At 39.0% G+C, this 23,015-nt stretch overlaps 1 protein-coding gene and 1 pseudogene across 27 annotated transcripts in view; one reads left to right on the top strand and one right to left on the bottom strand.

Annotated features, from left to right (window-relative positions):
• nfasca (neurofascin homolog (chicken) a) overlaps positions 1-23,015 on the top strand; it is a 77,193-nt gene that overhangs the window by 2,893 nt on the left and 51,285 nt on the right. The window contains exon 1 of one of the 27 annotated variants that reach the window (XM_046874821.1): positions 20,664-20,684. The exons of 25 other annotated variants lie outside the window; for them this stretch is intronic. The gene's annotated coding sequence lies outside the window, so the exon portion shown is untranslated. Of the gene's footprint in view, positions 1-20,663; positions 20,685-22,110; positions 22,420-23,015 lie in introns of those variants that run through there. One more of the 27 variants, XM_046874820.1, reaches the window with a different exon arrangement.
• LOC124401963 lies at positions 15,599-19,307 on the bottom strand (annotated as a pseudogene).

Below are 23,015 nucleotides of genomic sequence, written 5' to 3'. Positions count from 1 at the left end.
AACTGTACAGTATACACACTCTATAGCAGCTGTTTAAATGTAGGCTATATTTAAAATTTATTGTTTAACAACTTGTCATCGATGCAGTGTGTTTTTATGGATATGGTTTTCTTTGGCCTTTTTTTTTTATATATAGGATGTGTCATGCACTACATCTCTCCCTTCTCCCAAGTATCTTTTCATTTCCCCTCCTCCCTGAAGCCAAGTGCCATGCAAGATCATGTTTCTCATACTGCAACTGGATGCACACCTTTCAGTTTGCTGGCCTTTGTTTTATTTTTTCCGATGCTCTATTTTTAGTTTCGAAACAGCAGCTTGCTCCCGACAAGGGGTGAGTTAGTGTGAGAAGGGTGCGTCTGGAGGAGGGAATGATTAAAAGGGATCAGCAAGAGCATTTTGCTTGTTTTAACACAACCTTGTATTTTGCTAGATTGCTCCCGGCCCTAGGAACAGCAACGAGCATGGCAAAACAATAATGGAAGACCCAGAAGACCACTCTGTATGGGTTCAACTCAGTAAATGCACTGTCTGGTTAGGGATTTAAAATAATTGTAAAACAAGAATAGATTGCCAGCTGTGTATGGGACTTAAATCAATGCATTTTGGCCTTTAGCATATGGATGAGGGACTTTCAATTATTCAGAAAGTCTGTACTATTGCCTAAACCATTAAACACAACCTTGTTGTGGCTTGTTTGTGATGTAGTGTTAACTCATGTTGTTATATATGTGGATAGGTATTGCTTTGGTGTGTCTATTGTAATAACTCACTGATTCTGAAGGGAAGAACTCACTAGCTCTTGTGTTGCTCGGTTGCAGTGTATGTCTGACCGGTTGTTGTTTTGTTAGTCAAATAATCTTTTTGCATGTTTGTGCCATACTATGATTAAGGGTAAGATCATTTAGTGTGTTAAGGACACTAAAAAATGCCTTCCTCTTAACTCTCTTGTAAAACTAGTATCCAATTTTCCTTTCCAATCACTATATATATCACTTTAAGAAATGTGATTTCATCCTTACAGAAAAGGTACACATTAGATCAGAACTCAATATAAACCAGCAGCCATATCACCCTGTAGCCCAAGACAGCTTGCCCACTGAAGCTAAGCAGGGCTGAGCCTGGCCAGTACTTGGATGGGAGACCACCTGGGAAAAACCAGGTTGCTGCTGGTAGAGGTGTTAGTGAGACCAGCAGGGGGTGCTCACCCTGTGGTCTGTGTGGGTCCTAACACCCCAGTATAGTGACGGGGACACTATACTGTCAAAAAGCACCGTCCTTCGGATGAGACGTTAAACCGAGGTCCTGACTCTCTGTGGTAATAAAAAATCCCAGGATGTCTTTCGAAAAACGGGTAGGGGTGCCCTGTCATCCTGGCCAAAAAAACTTGCCCCCTGGCCTACTAATCATCCCCTCATATTAATTGGCTATATCACTCTATCTCCTCTCCACTAATATGCTGGTGTGTGGTGGGCGTTCTGGCGCAATATGGCTGCCGTCGCATCATCCAGGTGGATGCTGCACATTGGTGGTGGTTGAGGAGAATCCCCCTTTCATATGTTAAGCGCTTTGAGTGCTGCAGAAAAGCGCTATATAAGTATAAGTGTAATGTAATACATTACAATTAGGCCAAATTTTATCTCTGCATAGATACTATCAAGGTGCTTACACAGGCTATTTAATAGCTAATGCATTTTTTTATTGGGTTATTTATTTGTATTATTAAATAATTGTTATTTAGTATTTATTATTTAGCCACCTCCTTAATTTTGTATTTTATTTTATGACTTTTTTTTTAAACTTTAGCTCTTTTAAATGTGTCTTTAGGGGGAATTATTAGCAGACATATGAATGCTGCTTTTTGCAGTCTTTATCTTTCTGTTGGACCTTCAGCCTGTCACAAGGGCAAACTTGCTGAATCAGTTCACACTGAATGAATATCAGTGCTACAAAATTAGACTTTAATGCAAACGTGCAGTAATTGCCTGCAGAGGATTTTTCTCTTTCATCAAAATTTGCATTTCCATATTCAGGGATTTTCTCTTTAGCCGCAAAATAGATTATAGACAGAAGGAAAGTCTTTGCAGTAAAAATGGTCATATAAATGACATGTCATTGGACTTAGTAGACATACTTTTGAAGATTTGTACATTGTATACTTTGTGTATCAGATTTTGTGTAATGGTTGAAAGTCTCAATTGCCATGGATGCAACCTCATATCCAGCAGATCAAAGTAATTTTTTCCTCTTAAAACCGCATTTATGTATCATCAAAGCAAGGTGGCCATCTGGCAGATAGAGTGTTCACTTAAATATATCGAAAGAGAGAAGAAGAAGAGCAGGGTATGATTATCACAGTATATCTATTTAATACTAAATCTGCTGAAAATGGAAAAGAAGTTTAGGCTTGCAACTAGCGTGTTATCTTCATGTCACAGACAGCACTGTATTTATACGGTTTCCCAGATGGCTGTTGCACATACTGTATGTGAATATTTCTGCCTGTGTCTTTGAGGATGTCTTTCCGCTTCAAAAGACCTTACGAGACCTCTGAACCGGCATCTTTTTGGGGGCTTATGTAAAAAAGACAGCACGGTATTCTTTTGAAAAGCCTGTTTCATAGGATAAGCTTATAAATTAGGCTGGAATATTAATGCAAATATTGCCAATATGTTAAGCAGCAAGGATGCATGAGTGGTGAAAATACGAGCAGTGAAAAGTCCTGTATTGAAAAGAAATCTACTTAAAGCATCTCTTATTCACATCTGAGGTATATTTAAGAAGTCTGGAAGATTCCAGGAAAGCGACTTGTAGACATTTCTGAATGACCAATCGTCATAATCAGTTAAGTGTAAATGTCCTGTGGCTGTATTTAATAGCCTGCCTCAGGGCAATCCATACAATTCATCCAAAAATAGGGACTTCCTTGTTAGCTGGTGCTAATACTGAAAGTACACCGTCTGCAAATATTAAGACTGCATCATTCCGGAACTTTGGTCTTAGAGGATTTGGTCAATTTTATTAAATAGATGAATCATGGCAAAGGGGAATAGAGATACTGAATCAACGCTTTAAGACCTCAGCCAGAATGTATAACTTGGCTGCAGCTGTATTTTCCAACAGGACAGTGATTAGAAATATACTTCCAGAAATGATGATGAAGTATAAAGAATTGAAGTTGCCATCATAAAGTCTTGACCTGAAATCTAAAGAAAATTTATGGACTGAACTAAAACGTGTCCAAGCAGCAAAGCCCTAAAATCCTGACTGAGTTACATTAGTTCTGTCAAATTTAATAGGCAAAATTTACAGCAAAGATGTGGGAAATTGTAGGAAGCTTGTGGAAAGTTTACTTAAGATTTTGATTCAAGTAATTCCACCAAATACTAATGAAGAGTATCTGATATCTCATAATTAAAAAAAGCTATTATTACTTTTTTATATATAAAAATAATATAGATATGCTAACTGGCTAATAGATATGCTAAAAAACTTTTTTTTTTAATAAAACTGCATATATTAAATTATTTTTTGTGTAAGCACATGCTGGCATATTCTCCCAACTAAATAATTTATTTATTTATTTATATCTTCTCTATGACCCACTTTATCAGCCAGTAGCCAGAAAGACTGCAAACCACTGGAGATTTCCAATGTGTAGACTTCATATCTGGACAGATGCATTTACAAACACTTGGAAGTCAGGCTTGAGTAGGTTTGCAACTCATCTAAAAAGGAGAAGGAGTTCCATTGCTTCTGTCGCTATAATTAATTCATAATTCTGATATTTTTACACTATTAGTATGTAGAAAAGGCAGAAAAGAGACATTTTATTGGTTAGCCTGAAGTCTGCTTTTTTCTTTTTCACATTTCCTTTTTTAATTCGGAATTATCAGTTAATTATTGTGACTTTAATCTTTATTTCCGATAAATAAAATAAAGGTTTGAGTCACAAGAATAGCAGATCCTGTGTTATTTTCTTTTGTCTGTCACCTGTTGCCATCGGAGATGTCAGTCAAGCTTCAAACGTGCAGGTTTTTAGTTCCTAGCTCTAATTTTAGTATTTTTATTAAATACAGAATAGGTAATTTATGGTACTTTATATAAAAATGACATGAAAATTCTATTATTTTCAAAAGCGTGGGCAAAGAAAGATGCTACTTGTAGATCCGTTTATGACGGTCTTTCACTAAGATCAGCTTACTGTGAGAAATAATTTATATTCTTCTTAAAATTCTACCACTTACTTATTCATGTGGTTTCTTTTCGAAGTCCGTTTGATTTATTGTATTGTTGATAGCTGGGAAGCCGTTAACACAAAAGAGTTTATCTCTTTGTTGCTGCTGTGCTTCTGACCCCCGGGGCTCCTCGTAACCATTGTGCAAAGTGTTGGTGGCTGAAACTAGGGCCATTTGAGCTCTTATTAAAGGGCAGATGTCTAAAGAACACCGTGTAAAAAAAGAGATATACATGTCCCTCAGCAAGAAATTCTAAAAACACCCATTTTAGTTATTTTTCTTTTATGGGCTGATTATCGCATCATAATACATCACACTGTACTCACAACGGGTTTTGTTTGTATGTTGTATGCCTTATATTTAAATCCTCTGTACATACCCTTTCCAAATGACTGGTTTGGGAAGTGTACTGCCAAATTATGTTGTATATGTTACCTAATCTGACACAACTTTATGGTTGTGACATGTTCTTTGTGGATCAGTCTTCTTCTTCTTTCGGCTGCTCCCATTAGGGGTCGCCACAGCGGATCATCCGTCTCCATACCACCCTGTCCTCTAAATCTGCCTCTTTCACACCAACTACCTGCATGTCTTCCCTCACCACATCCATGAACCTCCTCCTTGGCCTTCCTCTTTTCCTCCTACCTGGTGGCTCCATCCTCAGCATTCTTCTGCCAATATAATTCATGTCCCTCTTCTGCACATGTCCAAACCATCTCAATCTCGCCTCCCTCACCTTGTCACCAAAACATCCTACATGCGCTGTCCCTCTAATAAACTCATTTCTAATCTTGTCCATTCTCGTCACTCCCAACGAAAACCTTAACATCTTAAGCTCTGCTACCTCCAGCTCTGCCTCCTGCCTTTTACTCAATGCCACTGTCTCTAATCCATACAACATCGCAGGTCTCACCACAGTCCTATAAACTTTCCCTTTCATTCTTGCAGATACCCTACTATCACAAATCACTCCTGACAATCTTCTCCACCCACTCCACCCTGCCTGCACTCTTTTCTTTACTTCTCTAACACACTCTCCATTACTTTGCACTGTTGACCCCAGGTACCTGAACTCCTCCACCTTCTCCAGCTCTTCTCCCTGTAACCGCACCACTCCACTGCCCTCCCTCTCATTCACACACATGTACTCTGTCTTACTCCTACTGACTTTCATTCCTCTTCTCTCCAGCGCATATCTCCAGCTCTCCAGGCTCTTCTCAACCTGCTCCCTACTCTCACCACAAATCACAACATCATCCGCAAACATCATAGTCCAGGAGACTCCTGTCTGACCTCATCCGTCAACCTGTCCATCACCACTGCAAACAGGAAAGGGCTTAGGGCCGATCCTTGATGCAGACCAACCTTCACCCTGAACCAGTCTGTCGTACCTACTGCACACTTCACTGCCGTCACACTGTCCTCGTACATGTCCTGCACCACCCTCACATACTTCTCTGACACACCTGACTTCCTCATACAATACCACAACTCCTCTCTTGGCACTCTGTCGTACGCTTTCTCTAAATACACAATGCAATTCCTTCTGTCCTTCTCTATACTTCTCCATTAACATCCTCAAAGCAAATAAGGCATCTGTGGTGCTCTTCCTCGGCATGAAACCATACTGTTGCTCACAGATGGTCACCTCTTCTCTCAGCCTGGCTTCCACTACTCTTTCCCATAACTTCATGGTGTGACTGATCAACTTAATTCCCCTGTAGTTACTGCAGGTCTGCACATCTCCCTTATGCTTAAAGATCGGTACCAGCACACTTCTTCTCCATTACTCAGGCATCTTCTCACCTTCCAAAATCCTGTTAAACAATCTGGTTAAAAACTCACTGCCATCTCTCTAAACATCTCCACGCTTCTACCGGTATGTCATCTGGTCCAACCGACTTTCCACTCTTCATCCTTTTAATCGCTGCTCTCACTTCCTCCTTACTAATCCTATCTACATCCTGCTTCACCAACTCCACATCATCCAACCTTCTCTCTCTCTGATTTTCCTCATTCATCAGCTGCTCAAAATACTCCCTCCACCTTCTTAACACACTCTCCTCACTAGTCAACACATTTCCTCTCCATCCTTTACTGCTCTAACTTGCAGCACATCCTTCCCAGCTCGGTCCCTCTGCCTGGCCAATCGGTATAAATCCTTTTCTCCTTCCTTAGTGTCCAACCTCTCATACAGCTCCTCATATGCCTTTTCCTTGGCTTTCGCCACATCCCTCTTTACCTGCTGCCGCATCTCCTTGTACTCCTGCCTACTTTACTCATCACTCTGTCTATCCCACTTCTGTTTTGCCAACCTCTTTCTCCTTATGCTCTCCTGCACTTCCTCATTCCACCACCATGTCTCCTTGTCTTGCTTTCTATTTCCAGATGTCACACCAAGTACTTGTCTAGCTGCCTCCCTCATCACTCCTGCAGTAGTTGCCCAATCATCCAACACCTCTTCAACACCACCGAGCCTCTGTCTGACCTCTTCCCTGAACCTCACACTACATTCTTCCTCCTTCAGTTTCCACCATCTTATTCTTCTTTCAGTCCTCACTCTTCTCCTCCTCTTTCTTAGCCTCCACAACCATCCTACAGACCACCATCCGATGCTGTCTAGCTACACTGTCCCCTGCCAACACCTTACAGTCTCCAATCTCCTTCAGGTTGCATCTCCTGCAAAGCACATAGTCCACCTGTGTGCACCTTCCCCCACTCTTATACATCACCCTATGATCCTCCTTCTTCTTAAAATAAGTGTTATGTTCTTTGTGGATCAGTAGTAAACTAAAACCCACACCTCTGATCACAAAGCTTCACTTGGTCACAACACCTGCTCTTAGAGCAAGGTTAAGAAAAGGTGTTGATGTGACATTGAGATCTCTCTTTTCTCTTTTATCCTTATACATTGTTCCCTCATCCCCATTACACAGATCTGGCTATTCCTGCTGGTCTGCGGTAGATAACATGCAGTGTTAATAGGAGTGATGTCAGTGGGTCAGGGGGCGGAGACCACTTTAGCTTAGAAAGCACGTTATCACTAGATGCATATCATGCATGACAGGCTACAAGTAACAGACATCAGGGCCAGTCTATGGAAAACTAATGCTGGTTTGGTGCCAGGAGTATAATATTATGGAGAGATTTTGAGTTGTCGCAAGAACAGATTGCTCTGCCGTGACATGACACTTCAGCTCCCCTGTTACATTGACACATTTAAACTGTGAGCTAAACCATCCGTGTAATCTTAGTGTGATGGTTCCTTCACATAATCAGAATATAGAAGATAAAAATTATTCACTTAAGATAAAAAAATGTCTCAAGGATTCTTCGGAACAGTGAGATCACGAGTTTGAATCTGGAAGATGCCACAGCTGTCAATTGTCTGGAGTCCAAGAAAGCAAAATCGTCTGGGCAATCTGGGTGGGCTTTACTGTCACATCTGTCAATCTGAGCAATAATAACCAATCCTCTGCATTCGTAAGATCATGTGCCTAAAGAGGGCAGTTGGAGTTTTCTTCCACGTGTTATTTAGCCCTGCAGATACATGGCTGACCTTCACCCTCCCTGGTTGGTACAGTATCTATCACATGATAGAGAAGAAACTTACCAAATTGGGAGAACAATGGGTTAAAAAAAAATGAAGTAAAAAAAATGGTCTGGCAGGCAGTATCACTTGACAGCTGACAAAGGCGTGCTTGCCTGTCTTGCCTTGAAAACAATAAGAAGAAAAATGAAACTGATAACACGCAGAACACATTCTGTCACTGTCTATAATCCATGCTTGTTCACATTTCCCATCTTTTGCTCTTCGTGCCAGCAGATGGACAGTGGAGGTTTGGCTAAAGCAGCCCTCCTTGGGTTTTGCCTTGGTGTCCTCTGTAGCCTTTTGATATTTAAACTCACCCACTTTGTCCCTCAGGGAGACACCCAATTGTCTCCATTGTTGTCCCAAACTGGGCCAAGAAAGCGGGATTTAAGAACGGGATGGGATTAACAGAAAAGGGGCGTGTGCGAGCTCGAAGATACACAGAACAAAAAAATAAGCCTTGGCAGTCATTTTCACGGTCTTGTTAAATTTCTTGAGGGGTGAGCAGAATGTAAATTGCGAGACAAGTTGGAGAGGTTTCGATCCCAGAAGATTGTTCATCCCGGAATGTTTTGAGTTGAATCGAATTGCTTTAGGCAACATATATCACAAGGGGATTTCTTTATGCTTGCAAATGGGAAGAGAAAAAGAGGTCTGAGTCTGATGTTCTGGGGTGGGGGTGGTCAAGAGAGCTATTCCACCAACATGTAACAATGGGGGAACAGTATGAGTCTTTTTTTTCTATAATTCTATTCCTTTTTATGCTTAAATGTTGGACAGTCGTATAAAGCATTTCACTGCATGTTGTACTCTGTATGTATGTGTATGTGACAAATAAAATTTGATTTGATATATATATATATATATATATATATATATATATATATATATATATATATATAAAAACATACCAGCTTAATCTAGTTCTTTCTTGCCTTTTAGTTGCATGTCATACTTCCAATCAAATCTTTTTTTTATTTGTCAACTTATTGTTCTAGATGTAAAAGAGAGATGTTTAGCACAAAAGAGATTTGTGCAGAATATCTACACAAACTTGTTTTATTTTGTGTGTGTGCCAAAAATTGGTTAAAGATTGTGTGTTCCATACTCTGGTATTGGGTATATAAATTAGACTGAAAGAGACAAAGATACACAAAGGGATGTCAGTCAGACAAATGAAGTCTTCAAAGCGAGGCACTTAGCTTGAGAGACTGCAGCATGGGTAATGAGACCACTAAATGAAAATTTGAGGAAATACATAGCTCTTAAGGGTATTGTATCAAACGATCAGTGACTGAATAATTACAGGTTAAGGGAAGACTGAATTGAATTAACATATAGCTTTATTAAGAATATGCCAATGCCAATGCAGAAAATGACAATGAATAGTTACCACATAAATTCAGTTATATGTATTTGGTGCTTTTAGCAATGTACAGTGTTTTAAAGAAGCTTTACTTAAATAAATTAATTTATAAACGTATCCCTTTATTTCTTTATTTAATTCTATATAGTCAGTAATTTTATATACAATATGTATAATCGGTATATAAAATTAAGTTTTTAAAGTCACGGTTCGATTAATTTTCGTTGCAGTTAGGGGGAAGGAATGCAAAGCATAAAATTGCTTGCTGTTTTTTATTAACGTAATTTCTTCTTATTATAAACATTTGTGATCATCAACATTTGAACAGTTTACATTTTTAAAACAATTTTAAATAAAATGCCCACTTGGTTAAATAATATATATAAAATAATATTTTATAATATTGTATAAAAGTTTAATGAATTACTCTATTTAATCAATATGCTAAAAAAGTGTATCGCATTCATTTGATTCATTCTCTAGTGTGTGTGTGTGTGCGCGTGTGTGTGCGCGTGTGTGTGTGTTCTAAATGGGAGTATTTTGATGGCTGGTACAACACTTTAATACTATTTTACCTTTGCATACATTAGTTATGTAATTGTGAAATAAATACTTAATTCCAATTGTCAGATTGTCTTATTAATATTTTACATTACCATTTATGAGACGGTTGGAAGCCATGTTCTTAGCTTCCAGGTTGTTTGATACAATGGTTTTACTGATTTAAACACTGGTCATAATATTTAATTAACAATCTTACTATGCAAGTTAGGCTGTTATGCTATTCATTAAGATGTACTATTAATTACAAGCCCAGCTAGTGAGTTTTATTGTTTGAAAAATGCTGACCAATCTAGCCAATAGGTCAGTTTTGTTGTTAAAGTGCCACTATTGTGTTGACTATAACTCATTACAGGCTACAACTCTGCCGTTAAATAGAGCTCCAATGAACAGGAGTTTATGGGAGCAGACAGCAGAAGTGAAGGTCCTTACTTAGAAAAGGTCAAGAAGCGACACGTGTAAATCTTGGCCATTCACTCTTCCTGTTTGTGTTTATTATGGGGAAATAACAGCACAGTAGCTCAAGTCTAAATCTGCTTCTTATTGTCCACCAGGTTGTAAAAGTTCCTGATTGCGTCTTTGTCTGAGGAGTCTGTGAGCTTTGTTATTTCTCTTGAAGTTTATCACCTAAAGGTCAATGTCTGTGCTTTTCTCTTTGGAATCAAATGCTCCTTGACCTCATATGAGTCACTTTGATTTGCCCAAAGTGATCAACATCCAGTCAAGAGGTTCAGAATGATTATAGATTAATGAACCATAGTAGGTTAATGTTAAATGTGAGAGTGTAGTTGTGACAAAAAATAATGTGACATTTAATTCAGAGTTGCTATAACTCAGGGTGATGTAGTGTGTAGCATGAATACGGTTTAGAATATACAGGGGGAAGGGCAGACACTCTTGCTCGAATAAAGAGAGTGTCTATGAAATATTAATTTTGTCATGAGGTGATGTACTGTATACTAATTGTTTTGCTTATGTGTGCCCTGAATTGCCTCTGATTACTCTGTTGAAGTGATTTCACTGTGAAGCTGCAATATGAATTCAATTCTTTAATCTGCTACCTGATTTTAATGAATATATATATATATATATATATATATATATATATATATATATATATATATATATATATATATATATAAACTGAAGATATGGTGGTGTAATCGTTGGTTTTTACTTCTCATAGCTCCGTATTTTAAACTTGAGCTTAGGCTACTCTTTGTGCTGTGTTTTTTCAAGTTTTGCCCATGTTCCTATGAATTTCTTAGTTTCCTCTCACTGTTTAAGAAAGTGCAGTTAGTCCGTTTGATTATTCTAAAGTACCTGTAGGTGTGTTTGTGTTTTCTGTGTGTGTGTGTGTGTGTGTGTGTGTGTGTGTGTGTGTGTGTGTGTGTATACACATGTTCATTTATGGGTGAGGCTTCAGAATTCCTCCAAAAACGTATCCCGGTCAGCACAACACATTCTGTCTATAGATTTGCAAAACAAGTCGCTGCCCACGACCTACATTTTACATGATTACCACAAAATGAACCGTTTCTGTAAAAATTGCAAGCTAGTACTGAGCCATAAATATTGTAAAAACAAAAACAAAAAACTCAAACTGCAGCAATATTGTAGTAATAGTAGCAAGATGTTGGGCTTTGATTATAGTAAAAATAAAATTATTTTCTTGCCTCTTAATTAATAAACCTGTGTTGCAATAAACACAATAATAAGCATGACTCCAGGAGTTTTACAGAGGGGATTTGTTCAGATCTATTGTATTCCATGATGTCTCTGTCACCATACTCTCCCATGTCTCTTTAGGGAATAATAGGTGTCAACATGCCAGTGTCTCTCTGCATGTCTTGACATGTATTTTGAGGGGCTTAGTGCTTAAAGGGATCACCATTTCTTTTTTCTCTTGCCAACCCCCCAACTCTTTTCTACAGAGCTCTCAGAGGCATGTTTGGGGTAACAGATCATCAGTGTTTACATACAGAACAAGTGTTCATTGAGTCCTACAGGGAGGTGACATCACCATCAGTGTCAGCATCACATATCACTTTGCCATACAGTAGTGGAAAAGCACAACATTTACGAAATGTAAAAATAATTACACGCATGTATGCATTGTTTTGCTTGGTAGCTTATTGATTTGAAGCAGATGTTTGGTTTATACTACAGATGGCTTTTCTCTATTCCATAATTATTTATGCAGGACTACTTTGTGGTCTTGCTGTCCAGCTGCTATGCTTTATTGTCCCCTGAAACATTGTCTTTTGTGTGTGTGTGTGTGTGTGTGTGTGTGTGTGTGTGTGTGTGTGTGTGTGTGTTCATTCGTGTTTGAGAAGGGGGTGCACTGGAAGGCTTCCCCTGTATGGTTGAGACTTCTGCAGGCTATATAGGAGTCTGGCCAGCAATTAACTGAAGCAACGTTATGACCTCCTGTTGATAGGGAGGTTGAACCCCACACACCAGAGAGAAGAGAATGAATAGGCCTGCATGTGGCAGCCATTCTGAGACTGACATGCAGGGAAGTGCTTTTGTTACTGTTAACACAGTCTACGGTTCAACCTTTTACTTAGCGTATGTGTAAAATAGGTTTAAAGTGTGACCCCATCAGATAATAACAGTAGTTGGACAGCTGACTGACAGATCACTGCCCAGCTTGTGTATCCTAATCGGTTCCAATCACATATGTTTCTTTATGACAATTATTTTAATACATGGTCTGTATAGCACATATATAATTAATTTAAATATAATGTTACAGCAGAATGGTGCTTCTAGGGTTGCTAGATCTTTTTTAGAAATAATAATGCAATCAAATTAAATATTGGAAGTGTCATCAAATCAAAGGGAATGTACTTTTGCCAGACTCATCTCCTGTTTTCATTTTCTTCTTAATTATGTTGTCTGGCTGTCTACAGTTTCTCTCTGTCACGTTGACTTGCAATCAACCAGTAGCTCAAAACAAATTATTGAATTGAATTGTTGTAATCAAGGCACTCTGACATTTTACCTTTCCAGCGCACCCTGCTGTATTGGATCCTCATTCAATTTCCATCTTAATATGTTCTCACGAAAGTAGAGTGCTTGGGGCGTGTGTCAAAGATGCTTGGACATTCAGGGGCCTGCTGTTTATATAGGACTCCTCTCTTTTGTTGTTCTGTCTAAGGCGTATGTGACATCTGCTGTTGTAAATGGATAACCTCATCTTAACTTCTGACCCTATTCACTGCATAAAGGTTGAATTAATTATTGGCATGAGTTTTGTTTGCAGTGCACTTGACAATTCTTTAAACATTATACTGTTAAACTCTAGCTGGTGTTTAAGGATAATTCACATAATAATACACAGGCATGCACACTTTATAAGAAATAAACAAATAAATGCCCACATTATCACACAGCAAACTTCTATGCTTCTCTGTCAAAAAAAAAAAATTAATAATTGAATGATTACTTTTAATATTTGCCTTTTTTAAGCAGAATTAATAAGAATTAATAAAACAAACATAGATTCATTAAAGAAAGGGTGAAAACGGAAGACAAGCATATAGTATTGAGCAGAGTTTGCCTGCGGCAGCAGCTGCTCTTAACTACGACCATTAATCTGACCCTTAGACCACTCTCAGTATCTCTCAGTTCGAGAGCACATGGACCCAAGATCAATTTGGAGAGGACGAGAGACAGAGAAGGAATAGAGGGCATGGGACTGACAGCCAGTACACCAGCTGTCGCAAATTCAAAGGCTCCTTTTTTCCCGTCATAATCCACAGACTTAATAGCTATTTGTGTATACATGATTGAATTTAATTTCCACCGATGCTTTGCTAACAGACTTGTTAGCTTTGCTTAAATATGCTTTTCAAGGACTGTTTGAACTATTATGTTTTGTTTGAACTGTGCATTGTTCTCTTCAAATTGCCCATGACGCAGGCAGAGCATATTTAAATCGCATGTAATCAGTTAAAAGCTTATAATCAAGCATGTAAAAAAAAAAACACGTGGGATAATCTTAATGTTTCTTTTATTGCAGGTTTTAAATATTTGAGCATACACTAATCCAAGCATTCTTAAAATGTCTGTAGTAACCAGGATTTGGTTATGTATGTAGAACACAATGTGTATAATTGTGTATCATATCATTACACATATCAATCATATCAATCATAAACAAAAACTCCAGACAAGTTTAATACAGTTGCAGAGCTCCAGAGGAAGAGATGCTACAAGTCTATATGGTAAATCTGAAGGGATTATACACAGTTTTTAACAGTTCCTCCCTCAGGCAGTATTCTGAAGATGGTAGAGAGTCACTGCCTAACACATTGTTTAGAAATCACCCACAGGTGTTGTACTGGGTTTAGACCTGGTGAATGTGAAGGTCTTGATTTACATTATTAGACCTTTTACTGATCCCTTGTAGCCTGTGAATTGGTATATAGTCTTCCTAAATATAAACATCTAAAATATTTTGTATTGTTTATGAATACAAACAATGGCAGAATATATTTGTTTATCTTCTGACAGAAATATCTATCGTTATAACACTTTTATAGATAAGAATATATATATATATATATATATATATATATATATATATATATATATATATATATATATATATATATATATATATATAACACCCTTAAGATATGAAGTTTAGATAGTGAGGAGCTACTTCCAAAAATAAGAAACATAATTAAAACATACTGTTTTGTAATGAGTATTTTAATCTTTTTGATTTAACCCATACATTTATGAGTTACTTCTAAAGGTCAACAGTTTGTTAAAGAGTATGTTCAGGAAATGGCCAGACTTGTTCAAGTTGGCAGGGAGGCGCAAATAAACAGGCTTTGCAACCATGGTGAGCAAAAAAAGCATCTCAAATTGCACAACATAACATTTTTTTATGCAGATGAGCCACAACTGCAGCAGAAAACATTGGGCCCCGCTCCTGTCAGCCAAGAAAAGGAATTTAAGAGCAGCGGCAAAGAGCAAAGATGAAAATTGGAAAAACATCCCCTGGTCCTCTGTTTTTAATCTTCAACTGTTCAGTTGTCAGATAAGCAAGTGCATCACACCATGTTCTGAAAAGCGTTAATATATAAATTTTCAATTAAGCAGAGTTTACACATAGAGGGTGCTGTATATTCTTTTAGTGTAGGGAATTTTGTTGCTCTCTAATGAGTTGTTCAGTTGAAGGAATTTGAGTTTCAAATGTGTTGGCATCCTGTTTGTCTCTACTCTGTTCCACTTCAGGAGGGCTTGTGTTCTGGTATTGTGCCTTCTTGTTTGGGGTTTAGTGTATTAGTTCTGCATAATAGAGGCTGTCTGTTCCTGTGTTTTATAGCAATACTCTCCCTCTTTCTCACTGTCAGTGACCTTTATACCTTTATCGCCTGTTTCAGTTTATTGCAACTTTTAAATCATTTAAACATTTTGGCTTTTAGAAGAAGAATTTACAGAAGTTAAATTACCTCCATCCTGCTTGTTATATTCTTTTGTATATAATTTTATTGTGCATTTGCTTGCACTGGTTGTAAGTAAGTATGGCTAGAGTGATGACAAAGACATGTTCAGTACTACAGTATTGTTTGTAGTCATGTAAAAGGAAAGATTTTCTGAGAATGTCTTTTCACATAGGAGTGAATCATTTGCAGTGAGACAGATATCAATTTCATTGATTCCCTTTGAACATTTGATATCGTCTACAAGGACAGAAAATAAAAAAACAATTCTAAATATATATAAAATGTTCAACATGCAAGTTTATTTTAGTGATACATTATATCCTTAAAATTGCACCCTTACTTACATTTACATTTACATTGCGGCATTTAGCAGATGCCCTTAGTCGAGTCTTGAAATGACAAGAGACTGAACAAGCACCTGGGCAGCCTGTGTGGACAGAAATGGTCGAATCCATTGGATGTTGTAGAGAAGAAATCGACAGGAGCGAGCTACATTAACGATATGTGGGAAGAAGGACAGTTCATTGTCCATAGTTACCCCAAGGTTACGAGCAGTGGCTAAAGGGGAGAGCAAAGTCATGAAGTGTTATTTGTAGATCTTGACCTGGAGGTGAATCACCTGGGATGACCAGCAGTTCTGTTTTGCTGGGGGTGAGTTTTAGTTGGTGAGCACTCATCCATGAAGATATGTCTGTCAAGCATGCCGAGATCTGAACGGAAGCCGTGGTATCTGATGGAGGGAAAGAAAAGATTAGTTGAGTGTTATCTGCATAGCAGTGGTAAGAAAACCCATGTGAGGATATGACTTCACAGATGGAGTGGGTATAGGGCGAGAAAAGGAGGGGACCAAGTACCGAGCCTTGTGGGACACACTCTGTGGAATGTGCCGCTTTGAACCCAGACTGGTTTGGATCATTGTTGTTCTGTGAGAGAGAGCTGGTTAAAAACAGTGCGTTCCAGAGATTTAGAAAGAAAGGACAGAAGTGATACCGGTCTGTCGTTGTTGATGTCTGATGGATCCAGAGCAGGTTTCTTCAAGATGGGAATCACCCTTGCTTGCTTAAAGGTAGTTGGTACATAGCCAGATGTCAATGACCCGTTGATGATTGTGGAGATGAAGGGCAGGATAGTTGAAGGGATTGGATCCAGAGGACAGGTGGTGGGATTGCAAGATTGGATGACTTGCAGTATCTCATCTTTTGTTAAGGTTGAGAAGCTTGACAATGACGTGGTGAATTGCTGGCTGTGTTGTGTAGTCATTGTTGGGGAGGAAGTGAAGGTCTGGCAGATTTTCTTAATCTTTTCATTATAGAAGGAGGCAAAGTCATTAGCAGTCAGGGAGGGTGGAGCAGGTGTGGCAGGGGGGTTGAGTAGTGAAGAGAAGATGTTGTGGAGCTTACGAGGATCTTGTACAGAGGCCTTAAGCTTTTCCTTGTAGAAGGCAGTTTTAGCAGAAGTCACATTCAAAGAAAATTTGGTCAGGAGTGCGCGGTAAGATGTGAGGTCTACATCGAGTTGTGATTTCTTCCACTTCCTCTCTGCAGATCTGAGTTCTTGTCGATTGCTGTGCAAAACTTCTGACAGCCACAGTGTGGGACAAGAAGACTTCTTGGGTTTTGTAGTCAAGGGGCAAAGGAGGTCTATGGTTGAGGAAAGAGATGAGAGGAAGGAGTCAGTAGCAACATCCAAGGGTAGAGAGGAAAAGGAGTCACAGTCAGGAAGAGATGAAAGAGTACAGGAAGCTACAGAGGAGGGAGAGATGGAGTGAAGGTTAGGTCGGATAAGAGAGATATGTAAATTATTTTTAGGTTGAATAGGAAGAGTGATTGAAAAAGAAACCAGGTGATGATCAGAAATTGGAAGCGGAGTGGCAGTCATGTCTGTAGCTGGGGTAGGTCGAGTGAAAACCAGGTCCAGGACATTTCCTCCCTTGTGTGTTGGAGGGCAGCTGTTAAATGTCAAGGAGAAGGTATTGAGAAAAGGCAAGAGGCAAGATGACTAAAGCTTGTCGGATAGGAGGTTGAAGTCACCAAGAACTGTCAGAGGGGTGCTGTCAGAAGGGGAAGTACTTACTAACTCATATTATTTAAGAAAGCGCTTGCAACAATGCACCATAAGTGCCTATGAAGCTAGATATGCAAACTAAAAACATGTAAACAGAAATATGATTATATATAATATAGTATTATGTGATATTATATGCACATTATTATATGCATGATATGCAGATTATTGCTGACAACATATCCTGACAGCACATACAGCCCAACCCCACACCTCCCAGTCAATAAATTGTCTTTGATAAAACTGGTCCATGATGCAAAAATGGTTCCGGACTGCTGAATTAGTTGAGGATTATATATATCAAGACAATTTTTTGACTTGGAGGTGTGGGGTTGGGCTGTATGTGCTGTCAGGATATGTTGTCAGCAATAATGTGCATATCATATCACATAATACTATTATACATATATGCATGTATGTATTAAAAGAAGAAAATCTACACATATCAAGGGAGTGAAATAATAAAGGATAGAAGAATGAAGACATTTGTTACAGTATGATGGAATAAGTAGAACAGTTAAGTAGCATTAGAACCAATTTATTGATGCATAGAAAAAACTGCGGGGAAAGTGGAAATGGCATATCTTAAAAAAATAAAACACCCTGCAGACCACGAAAGTTAATAAAATAAAAATGTAATTAAAATTCAAACGTTTTTATTCTTGCTGTGTGGCCTTGTAACAAATGATCCAAGGCCGGGTACTGGCCTGTTGCCCGGTGGTTGCGGATACCTGGACTAATTTATGTGGTTTTGTCGAACTGATTGCATTTATTTTGCTTGTATTTGTGGCCACACCATAAATCTTCCCATTTGTCTCAATAGTAATGAAACTAGTTAAAAACCCCACTGCCATCTCTCCTAAACATCTCCGTGCTTCTACCAGTATGTCGTTTGGTCCAACCGACTTTCCACTCTTTATCCTCTTAAACCCTGCTCTCACTTCTTCCTTACTAATACTATCCACTTCCTGCTTCATCATCTTCACACCATCCAACCTTCTCTCTCTCTCTCTCATTTTCCTCGTTCATCAGCTGCTCAAAACACGCCCTCCATCTTCTCAACACATTCTCCTCACTAGTCAACACATTTCCATCACCATCCTTTATTGCTCTAACTTGCGGCACATCCTTCCCAGCTCGGTCTCTCTGCCTGGCCAATCGGTATAAATCCTTTTCTCCCTCCTTAGTGTCCAACTTCACATACAGCTCCTCATTTGCCTTTTCCTTGGCCACTTTCCTCTTCACCTACTGCCGCATCTCCATGTACTCCTGCCTACTTTTCTCATCTCTCTGTTGATCCCAATTGTGTTTTGCCAATCTCTTTCTCCTTATGCTCTCCTGCACTTCCTCATTCCACTACCACGTCTCTTTGTCTTCCTATCTATTTCCAGATGTCAAACCAAGTACCTTTCTAGCTGTCTCCCTTATCACTTCTGCAGTAGTTGCCCAATCATCCAGCACCTCTTTACCACCACCGAGCCCCTGTCTGAGCTCTTCCCTGAATCTCATACTACAGTCTTCCTCCTTTAGTTTCCACCATCTTATTCTTCTTTCAGTTCTCACTCTCCTCCTATTCTTCTTCACCTCCAAAACCATCCTACAGACCACCATCCAATGCTGTCTAGCTACACTGTCTCCTGCCAACACCTTGCAGTCTCCAATCTCCTTCAGGTTGAATCTCTCACATATAACATAGTCCACCTGTGTCCACCTTCCGCCACTCTTATAGGTCACCCTATGAACCTCCTTCTTCTTAAAATAAGTGTTCACCACTGCCATTTCCGTTCTTTCAACAAAATCTACCACCATCTGCCCTTCCACATTCCTCTCCTTAAGGCCTTACCTACCCATCACCTCCTCATTACCTCTGTTCCCTTTACCTACATGCCCATTGAAATCCGCCCCAATCACCAATCTTTCATTCCTAGGTACACCATCTATCACTTCAACTTTCTCCAGAATTGTTCCTGCTCTTCCATCTTACAGGCCAGTTGTGGAGCATAGACACTGATGGCATTTATCATCACCCCTTCAACTTCCAGCTTCACGTTCATCACCCTGTCAGAAACTCTCTTTACCTCCACTACACTCTTGCTGTACTCTTCCTTCAGGATCACCCCTACACCATTTCTCTTTCCATCCACACCATGATAGAACAGTTTAAACCCACCTCCAATAATCCTGGCCTTACTACCTTTCCACTTGGTCTCCTGAACACACAACATGTCCACCTTTCTCCACTTCATCATATCAGCTACCTCTCTCCCTTTACCAGTCATAGTATCAACATTTAAAGTACCAACCCAAACCACCACTCTCCTACACTTCTCCTTTTCCTGCTGTCTCTGTAGAAGTCTTCCTCCTCTCCTTCTCCTTCTCCTCCTTCGGTCAATAGTAGCCCAATTTCCACCGGTACCCTGTTGGCTAACAATACCTGTGGCGGTTGTTGGTAACTCGGGCCTCTACCTATTCGGTATGAAATTCTGATTCGTGATCTGCATATTTGATTTAGCACATGTTTTCCGCTGGATGCCCTTCCTAAAGCAACCCTCCCCATTTATCCGGGCTTGGGACTGGCGCTAAGAGTGCACTGGCTTGTGCAACCCTAATGGCTGGGTTTAGAATAAAGAATAAAAATAGGTTTAAGAATATAGCTACAAATTGCTACAGTTTTTTACAGGTGTTATGTGCATGTGTGTGTGTGTGTGTGTGTGTGTGTGTGTGTGTGTGTGTGTGTGTGTGTGTGTGTGTGTGTAAGAGAGAGAGAGAGAGAGAGAGAGAGAGAGAGAGAGAGAGAGAGAGAGAGAGAGAATCAGGTTGGGAATTTGATCATAAATAACTATTTAACTTGTTTTGATATATGTTTTAAATAATAGACTGAATGTGTCCAATCCCTAATTGGGCATTCTCTGGAAATTTCTGTTTAGAAACATCTCAATGAATTTTAGCTTATAATTTTTTTGGCATCAAGTTCTGTCTATTTCAGATCTCTCTGTGTCATTGTTCATTATTTTCAGTGCTGTGAAAATGATCTACAAACATAACAACGAGGTCATTTAGTCCACTGTGCCTTTGTTTTGCCTCTACCAACACTGAAGCCCACACAATGGACGTCAGCAGCAACGAGGGAATGTAAAACTTCTCCCACAGCTTAGATCCTACAATGCTATCCATAGAGCTGTATTTGTACGACTGTAAGACAGGAAAAAGCTTTACAACAGGTACTGTTTATACTCAGCATTCCTCTGTCTAAGAGCTGGAGAGGACCAAAGATGGTTCAGTCCTGTGTTTAATTAAGCTTTGCATTAAAATGAAGCATTTTTTTAATGGGTCTTAATGTACACTGTTCTGGTTTTTTGTTTTGGTGCTGCAGTCACACAAAAGAGCCCTCGACACAGTATGTAAGTAAACATCTTCAGACCTTAGGGCATTATAGAGAGTTACCTGTTGCTCACCTATTTTGTTTTTTAAAACATTTTAGTGATAGTCTTCTGGTGTTACTGATGTCTATCACATAGAATGTTAAAATATTAACCTGACATTGTGTTGCATAAGGGCTCAAATGAAACAGCGTCAAATCAATATCAATTAATGAATGAAACTAATTAATGAATGCTTATTCACATTCTTGGACTACTGAATGTCCTCAGGTTGCAGGTTTGATAGAGAGAGAGAAAATGATAGAGTGGGTAGTTAATTGCTTGTCCATATATTTGCATAAATCTCATGCTCTGGCTATCACTTGATCCTGCAATGTCTTTGACCTTGTTTATTTCAGTCTGAATAAACAACGCTCAAATGAATTATGGAAAAATGTTTCAGCTCCTCTAATGACTTATAAACCCATTTTTGTACTTGTATTTTATACTTAATAACTCTAGGAAAAAGAGTGAATGCTAATTATATTAAGCTGTAATAGGAACATACAGATCTAGGAACATAAACACATCTGTTTTTGCTTCCTCTTACAATTATCCAGTGAAACAATCATGTGGCAGTAGAGCAGTGCATAAAATCATGCTGACACAGGGAAAGAGATTCAGTTAATGTTCATGTTTAACATCAAAATGGGGAAGGTATGACCTCTTTTCTGTTGGTGATAGATGGGCTGATTTGAGTAATTTAGAAACTATTGATCTCCAAAACTTGAGTCATTACAGTTTACACAATATGGTGGGGAGAAAATCATAGAAAGAAAAAATATTCAGCCACTGGACGTGCTTTGGTGAGTTCACGATATGGGCTACAGCAAAACCACATTGGTTTCCAAATCACAAGAATCCCAATTTACTGCAAATATCTAAACCAGACAGCTAAAAAATTGGAAAAATGTTGCAGACTTCTTTTATCTTTGTTCTAGGATGAAAGGAGTGGAATCATATTTGGTCTTCTGGTGTAAGCTAACTAATACTACTGGTTATCTTTTCCTGTGCACATGGGTTGTCTCTGATTGAATGAAGGGCACTCTGTTTCTAACACATTATTGATGGGCAGGAGCGAAGTGAGAGTGCAGAAGAAACAAAAAAGTGGTGTAAAAAGTGGTTTGCAGTGCAGAGGTCAAGTTTAGACAGAAATGCCTTTCACCTCTTTGTATATTTATGCATCTGATAAGGTGTTTGTGGATGTGTGTGTGGTTGTGCATCCATATGAATGCATGTGCTCGTGTTTCTGCCAAGATGGGGGTTTAGGGGTGGGTGCAAGCCCAGGGGGCTGTTTATTATTCATGAGGTGGGCTATGGCCAAGTGGGCAGCAGCAGATGGGAATCTGTGTTTGCTGTGTGTGCATGTGTGTGTCAGAGAGAGAGAGAGAGAGAAGAGGAGAGAGAAATTTCCGAAAGCACAACAGTAGGGATGCACCAAGACAGAGAGCAGCTCTCCTAAAGCAGCATCAGTAGCAGAGCATTTATACACACGCACTTATACGCATGCTCTATTTTACCAGTCTGTTCTAATTCAGGATACAGTAAGACACAGTGACCTAGACTTCAGAGTATATGTGGATTTAAACCAAGAGATTTGGCATCGTAAATCATGCACTGGTTGTAGCGGATGAGGTGGAGGAATTTACTATTGCTGAGGATGCCTCAGGCTGTGGGCCAGCTCTATCTAACCAGGACAGGAAATCTTATGTGAGAGGTAATGCGTTTGTGTTGCTGGTGAGCCTACATTTCCAGTTTAAATTGTAAAGATAGATGCCAATGAGTTCAGAGCTTTGTCCTGATTATTCCATGGGGTCACTAAACTTTGAATAATTGTTAGACCGCTTTGCTTAACAAAACTGGACGTTCTATACCCTTGCATACTGACTGATATTATCCTATGGTATCCAGCCCTAACCCTTTGTTGGCTAGACTTGCTTTTTTTTATATCTCTCTTTTTGATCGAAAGGCTGTCATTATATAATTGCATAACTGTGAGAAATGATTCTCATTTGTCCTGGTGTCCACCTATCATTATGGACACTTTCACTGCTGGGTTTGAATGATAACAAATGATGTATGCCATATATTAAATAATAAGAAAAAGGGCTATTATATGTAATGCTGTGACTTGAATGAGTCTTTCAGCTCTGACACTTACAAATGAGTTTGTCTGACATGGATGAGTGGAATTATAACTGGTGCTGATCTGTAGGTTGCACTTCATATGCCTTATAATCTAAAAAAAGCATCTGTTTTTAATGATTCCCAGCTGTTACACTTTATTCTTCATTTGGCTGTCTGGATCTGTTG

This window comes from Silurus meridionalis, chromosome 19, assembly GCF_014805685.1.
Source record: "Silurus meridionalis isolate SWU-2019-XX chromosome 19, ASM1480568v1, whole genome shotgun sequence".
Lineage (NCBI taxonomy): Eukaryota > Metazoa > Chordata > Actinopteri > Siluriformes > Siluridae > Silurus > Silurus meridionalis.
Note: the sequence above shows the minus strand (reverse complement) of the source record. Positions and strands in the feature narration are given on the sequence as shown.